The sequence below is a fragment of the Tupaia chinensis genome, unplaced genomic scaffold (assembly GCF_000334495.1).
Source record: "Tupaia chinensis unplaced genomic scaffold, TupChi_1.0 Scaffold143793_1, whole genome shotgun sequence".
Taxonomy (NCBI): Eukaryota; Metazoa; Chordata; class Mammalia; order Scandentia; family Tupaiidae; genus Tupaia; species Tupaia belangeri.
Window position 1 is genome coordinate 263,860 of NW_006203643.1, and position 7,766 is coordinate 271,625.

The following is a 7,766-nucleotide window of genomic DNA, read 5'->3' on the forward strand; positions in this document are numbered from 1 at the left end:
GGATGGCCACGCCGCAATCCCTTCTCCTCCAGTCTCCTCTCGGGATCTTGGGCATGCATGCACACGCGCCCAGCATGAGTTTTAAGCCACCGGGTCCGGGATGTGAACCGCGGTCAACTACATGGGAGTCTAGCAACATAGACATTATGCTAACTGATGGTCCCCAAAACAAAACACTTTTAAAGACTACCTGAAGCTGGCTGTTAGGGCAAACTTGTCTACCTTTCCACTAATCCACTGAAATGACAGGAAAAATAATTTATAAAATATTGAGAACATGAACGGGTGCCATCTGGGGACCAGAAATTGTAAAGACGTCCTAAAAACCAGAAAGTGGCTTAGATGAAAATGCAAGAGTAAGGGCCAAAACAAACAGGAAGAAACAACTAAGATGGCAAGAGAATATGAGGGGACTTTTAAAAGTTCATTGAAAAAATGGAATTAAGGTCTGAGTTTATTTTGGTGCAAAACGATTTTGAAATCCATGTATTGTTATTTTGTTTTATTTTATTTTTAGGTTTTTGCCATGGGGCACATGTGCTTGCTGGAGAGAAACAGAGAGACAGAAAGCGAGAAATCACCCCCCAGGAGGGATGGTCACGCCGCAATCCCTTCTCCTCCATTTTCCTCTTGGGATTTTGGGCATGCACACACACATGCCCATCATGAGTTTCAAGCCACTGGGTCCGGGACTTGAACCATAATTGGCCATGTGGGAGTCTACCTTCTTAATCATCATGCCACCTGCTGACCTCATAGTTATTTTATAATACACATTTTCCATAAATTTTTAAAAGGCTCCTTATATACCTTATTCTAAGAAAGTAAGAGTATAGGGACCAGCAGATGGCATGGTGGTTAATGCCATCTGGACTCCCACATGGCTGACCATGGTTTGAGTCCCGTACCTGGAGGCTTGATTTCTCACTTTCCCTCTCTCTCTTACTCTGTCCCTCTCTGGTCAAATTAAAATAAATGAATGAATGAATGAATGAATGAATGAATAAAGTTAAATAAAATAATTCTTTTTTTTGAGAGGTTTTTGCTATAGGGTGCATGTGCTCACCAGAAAGACAGAGAGACAGAGAGACAGAAAGCGAGAAATCACCCCCCGGGGGGGGATAGCCACGCTGCAATCCCTTCTCCTCCATTGTCCTTGGGATCTTGGGCATGTACGCACACGTGCCTGGCATGTGTTTAAGCCACCAGATTTGGGACTCGAACCATGGTCGACTACATGGGAGTTCAGCAACATAGCCATTACGCTAACTGCTGGTCCCAATAAAATAATTCTTTCAAAAAAAAAAAGTAAGAATATATTCCAGCAAAACTCCAAGCATAGGGTAAATGAATCAAAAGAAACTACACTCAGATATAAAGAAGCAATTGGACCTTCCAGCCCTTCATCCTTACATTGGGCAGGTGGCACTCTAATAACAGTGCATTCCCTGCTTCCTACCTGGGCCCTGGTATAGGTGATAGGGATGCTGAGAAAGAAAAATGCAGAACTTGGCGTAACTTCAGCCCTTCACAGTAATAATTAAGTAAAAATTAATAATAGTAAGTAATAAGTAAGCAATGCATTTGTAGAGAGGAGACCACGTCCAGCCTGCCTGCTCCATAGCCAATCACTGAAAAAGTGAAGAGGGAACCCAACCTGTCCTATGCACTTACAGAGAATCTGAACTAGGTGCCCTGTAAGACCTAGATTTGGTGTTTTATGAACACGATGTTCAGATGAAACCATAAAACATGTAAAATGTTGTCCAAACTATCATCGACCTATCTCACTGGCTCAAAAACTGTGTTCCCAGGGACCAGCAGTTAGCATAATGGCTATGTCGCTGGACTCCCATGTAGTCGACTGCGGTTCGTGTCCCGGACCCTGTGGCTTAAAACTCATGCCGGGCGCGTGTGCGTGCGTGCCCAAGATCCCGAGAGGAGAATGGAGAGGAAAAGGGATGGAGGCATGGCCATCCCCACTGGGGGGTGATTTCTCTCTTTCTGTCTCTGTGTCTCTGTCTATCTGTCTGGAGAGCGCAGGCGCCCTATGGCAAAAAAACCTCTCCAAAAAAAAAGAAAAGAAAAACTGCGTTCACACAAGAATGTGTGTCTCCCTACGGAAGATTGTTTTTTTTTTTCCTACTGGAGAGAGATACAGAGACAGAAGCAGAGAGAGAGAGACAGAGAGAGAGAGACAGAGAGAGTGAGAAATCACCCCATAGAGGCGGGGCACTGGTTATACTGCAACCCATTTTCCTTCCATTCTTCTCTCAGGATTTTGGGCATGCATGCACACACATCCAACATGCTATCAAGTGGGTCCGAGGACTCAAACTGTGCAGTCAGCCACGTGGGATCCAGCCACCTTAACCACCATGCCACCTGGCTGACCAGGGAAAAGAAGTCTTTATAAAAAATTATTTATTTATTCATTCATTTATTTTAATTTGACCAGAGAGAGACACAGAGAGAGAGAAAGGGAAAGTGAGAAAGAAAGCCCCCAGACCCGGGACACAAACCATGGTCAGCCATATGGGAGTGTCCAGCGCCTTAACCACCATGCCACCTGCTGGGCCAGGAAATAAGTCTTAACGGAGCCAATATAGTAAAGTGAACTGAGCTAAATCTACACAGTATTACAAAATTAGTCTGGGTTCCTCACTGTTTTTCAGTCTTCTCTTTCTGCCTCTGTCCCTCCCCTCCTCAGTACCTTCCTTATTTCTAAAGTCTGGTTTCCATCAAAAGTAGAAATGTTATCCAGCCAGGGTAGCATGGTGGTAATGTAATCCTCTACAATGCTAAAATCATAGGAGATGATCTCAGATTAGCATCTAGTCTCCCTGTATACTGCAGGCGTTTGCGTACCCGCGATCCTGGCTGGCTGAGGCTGGAGGTGTACGATGGCCTAAAGACCCTGTCAGAGATGCTATTATAAAAATAGGGGCCAGCAGGTGCTATGGTGGTTAAGGTGTTGGACTCCCACATGGATGACTACAGTTTGAGACCTGGACCTGGCAGCTTGAAAAACATCCCAGGCATGGGCGTGTGCATGTCCAAAATCCTGAGTGGAGAATGGAGGAAAAGGGATTGTGATGTGGCTACCCTCCCTGAAGGGGGTGGGGGGAAGGGGTAACTTCTTACTTTCTCTCTTTTCTTTTTCTTTTTTTTGGAGAGGTTTTTGCTATAGGGCACATGCGCTCATCAGAAAGATAGAGAGAGAAAGAGAGACAGAAAGTGAGAAATCACCCCCCCAGGGGGGATGGCCACACCACAATCCCTTCTCCTCCATTCTCCTCTTGGGATCGTGGGCATGCACCCACGCGCACCCAGCATGAGTTTAAGACACTGGGTCCGGGACTCAAACCATGGTCGACTACATGGGAGTCCAGCGACATAGCCATTATTACACTAATTGCTGGTCCCACTTTCTCTCTCTTCCTTCCTCTCTCTCTCTCTGTCTTGCTCCAGTGAGTTCACATACCATATAGCAAAATAAATAAATAAAATAAAATAAAAATAAAAAATAAAAGGATATTGTATGATGACCATGGTTCCCATATAATAATTTCTTCTACAGTGTGGTTGGTTGGCTGACTTTTGGTACAAATGGTGTCCAGTAGGGCACGTCAAGCCTTCTGTTTCTAATGGTATAGTAGAAGGCTCATCTTCTCTCACAGTGACTTCAGGTGTAAACAGAAGCATAGGAGCTGGGCATTCCTCCGAGTCTCAGATGTCCCACCACTGTCAGATTTTTGTGAGAAATAAGGACAATAACATCAGATACTTATAAATAAAACTAACAACAAATATGCAAGCTGTGAGTGCAACAAATCATAAAACCTTATAGAAGACATTAAAAAAGAACTTAAAAATGGAGACATAGTCCAGCTTCTTGGAAAGGAAGACAACAGTGTAAAGATGTAATTATTCCACCACCCCCCAATAATTTTTACTATTTTTATTATGCCAGAGGGCATGTGCACTTGCATGAGAGAGACAGAGAAAGAGAAGGTACCCCCTTTGGGGATTGGTCACATCATAGTCCTTCTCCTCCAATTCTCCATCTCATCAGAATACTAGGCATGTGTGTGGCATAGTGTTGTTCAAGACACTGGGGCTGGGACTTGAACCCTGGTCAGCCACGTGGGATCCAGTTTTGTCTGAGCAGTGCCTAATTGCTAGGCTTTGGGGTTGCCCCATCCCCCTGAAATTGATCTATGAGTTCAATGGCATTCCAGTCAGAATCTCCAAAGGAATTTTAAAAATTATTATTATGGAACTTGACCAGCAGATTCTATAATGTACCCAGATGTGCAAAGGGCCTCAAGAAGGACAACGTTGGAGGATTCACCTTCTGGACAGCAAGTAAAGGCCCTAAAGAAGGACAAAGTTGGAGGATTCACCTTCTGGACAGCAAGTCATATTGTGTAGGTACAGTCTCTGAGACAGGGTAGTGCTGGCACAGTGATAGACAGCTGACCATGGGACAAGGAGAGAAAGCTGAGAACTAGATCCATACATGAGTACCTTTGGGATAGGTATGGATTATATCCTTGTTATGACTATAAGAATGTGGTCTCTAACCTCATCAGCCCTTACCGCAGAGCTCTGCATACAAAGCTTAAAAAGTATACTGTAATAAGCTGACTGCCTTGGGAATTGTTTTACGTTTTTCTTTTTAGAGGTTTTTTGCCTTAGGGCACATGCACTGGCTGGAAAGTGCTGGCCCCTGCCTTGGACATTGTATCCTGTCATACTTGCCTATCTTTACCAAGCTAGCTCCTCTGTTTGACGTCTGAAGTCTGTATTTAAACACTATTCCTGGGAACCAGCTGATGGCATAGCAGTTCAGTCACTGGACTCCCACATGGTCAACAGCAGTTGAAGTCCCAGACCTGGTGGCTTTAAAATCACTCTGGATGTGTGTGCATGTGCATCTAAGGTCCCAGGAGGTAAATGGAGGGGAAGGGATTGTGGCATGGCCATCCCACCTGGGAGGTGATTTCTCACTTTCTCTCTCACTGTGTCTGTTTCTCTCTTTCTCTGGCAAACACACCCTAAAGCAAAAACTGCTAGAAAACAAAACTATTCCTTTAGTCAGAGTTTTTCAATGTTGACATCATTAATATTTTGGGTTGGATAATTTTTTTTGGGGGGGGAGAGGTTTTGTTTCTTTTTTTTTTTTGCTATAGGGCGCATGCGCTCGCCAGACAGACATAGAGACCGAAAGCGAGAAATCACCCCCCAGGGGGGATGGGCACGCCCACCCCCCCAGGGGGGATGGCCACACCACAATCCCTTCTCCTCCATTCTCCTCTTGGGATCGTGGGCATGCACACACGCGCACCCAGCATGAGTTTAAGACACTGGGTCCGGGACTCAAACCATGGTCGACTACATGGGAGTCCAGCGACATAGCCATTATTACACTAATTGCTGGTCCCACTTTCTCTCTCTTCCTTCCTCTCTCTCTCTCTGTCTTGCTCCAGTGAGTTCACATACCATATAGCAAAATAAATAAATAAAATAAAATAAAAATAAAAAATAAAAGGATATTGTATGATGACCATGGTTCCCATATAATAATTTCTTCTACAGTGTGGTTGGTTGGCTGACTTTTGGTACAAATGGTGTCCAGTAGGGCACGTCAAGCCTTCTGTTTCTAATGGTATAGTAGAAGGCTCATCTTCTCTCACAGTGACTTCAGGTGTAAACAGAAGCATAGGAGCTGGGCATTCCTCCGAGTCTCAGGTCTCCCACCACTGTCAGATTTTTGTGAGAAATAAGGACAATAACATCAGATACTTATAAATAAAACTAACAACAAATATGCAAGCTGTGAGTGCAACAAATCATAAAACCTTATAGAAGACATTAAAAAAGAACTTAAAAATGGAGACATAGTCCAGCTTCTTGGAAAGGAAGACAACAGTGTAAAGATGTCATTATTCCACCCCCCCCCAATAATTTTTACTATTTTTATTATGCCAGAGGGCATGTGCACTTGCATGAGAGAGACAGAGAAAGAGAAGGTACCCCCTTTGGGGATTGGTCACATCATAGTCCTTCTCCTCCAATTCTCCATCTCATCAGAATACTAGGCATGTGTGTGGCATAGTGTTGTTCAAGACACTGGGGCTGGGACTTGAACCCTGGTCAGCCACGTGGGATCCAGTTTTGTCTGAGCAGTGCCTAATTGCTAGGCTTTGGGGTTGCCCCATCCCCCTGAAATTGATCTATGAGTTCAATGGCATTCCAGTCAGAATCTCCAAAGGAATTTTAAAAATTATTATTATGGAACTTGACCAGCAGATTCTATAATGTACCCAGATGTGCAAAGGGCCTAAAGAAGGACAAAGTTGGAGGATTCACCTTCTGGACAGCAAGTCATATTGTGTAGGTACAGTCTCTGAGACAGGGTAGTGCTGGCACAGTGATATACAGCTGACCATGGGACAAGGAGAGAAAGCTGAGAACTAGATCCATACATGAGTACCTTTGGGATAGGTATGGATTATATCCTTGTTATGACTATAAGAATGTGGTCTCTAACCTCATCAGCCCTTACCGCAGAGCTCTGCATACAAAGCTTAAAAAGTATACTGTAATAAGCTGACTGCCTTGGGAATTGTTTTACGTTTTTCTTTTTAGAGGTTTTTTGCCTTAGGGCACATGCACTGGCTGGAAAGTGCTGGCCCCTGCCTTGGACATTGTATCCTGTCATACTTGCCTATCTTTACCAAGCTAGCTCCTCTGTTTGACGTCTGAAGTCTGTATTTAAACACTATTCCTGGGAACCAGCTGATGGCATAGCAGTTCAGTCACTGGACTCCCACATGGTCAACAGCAGTTGAAGTCCCAGACCTGGTGGCTTTAAAATCACTCTGGATGTGTGTGCATGTGCATCTAAGGTCCCAGGAGGTAAATGGAGGGGAAGGGATTGTGGCATGGCCATCCCACCTGGGAGGTGATTTCTCACTTTCTCTCTCACTGTGTCTGTTTCTCTCTTTCTCTGGCAAACACACCCTAAAGCAAAAACTGCTAGAAAACAAAACTATTCCTTTAGTCAGAGTTTTTCAATGTTGACATCATTAATATTTTGGGTTGGATAATTTTTTTTGGGGGGGGAGAGGTTTTGTTTCTTTTTTTTTTTTTTGCTATAGGGCGTGTGCACTCGCCAGACAGACAGAGAGAGACAGAAAGCAAGAAATCATCCCCCAGTGGGGATGGTCACGCCGCAATCCCTTCTCCTCCATTCTCCTCTTGGGATCTTGGGCACGCATGCACACGCGCCTGGCGTGAGTTTAAGCCACCAGGTCCGGGACTCGAACCACAGTCGACTACATGGGAGTCCAGCGACATAGCCATTACACTAACTGCTGGTCCCAGAAAATGCCCCCTTTCTGTAAACGGAGAATTTGGGCCTCCTTTGCATCTTCTTCCCCTACCCACCAGCAGCTGTGCTGTGGTGCATTGTGATGTATTAACTACCCCAGGACTACAATTGGGTGAGAGGAGTTGCTGACTAATCAAAGATGAGGGGTGTGGCTTTTCACCATCTTAGAGACACTACATACAGGGAGGCTGGCGTCTTGGGGAAGGGCACCCTTGGCTTAGACATGTCAGAGGTGAATGAGGAACCAGCACGGGAACCATGCGAGCCCAGTACAGATTTGGAAACACCATCCACAAGGAGAGAACACCAGAGAGAGGATGAATCAGAAGATTCCCATGAACCCAATCTCAAAGACATTGAGAAGGTC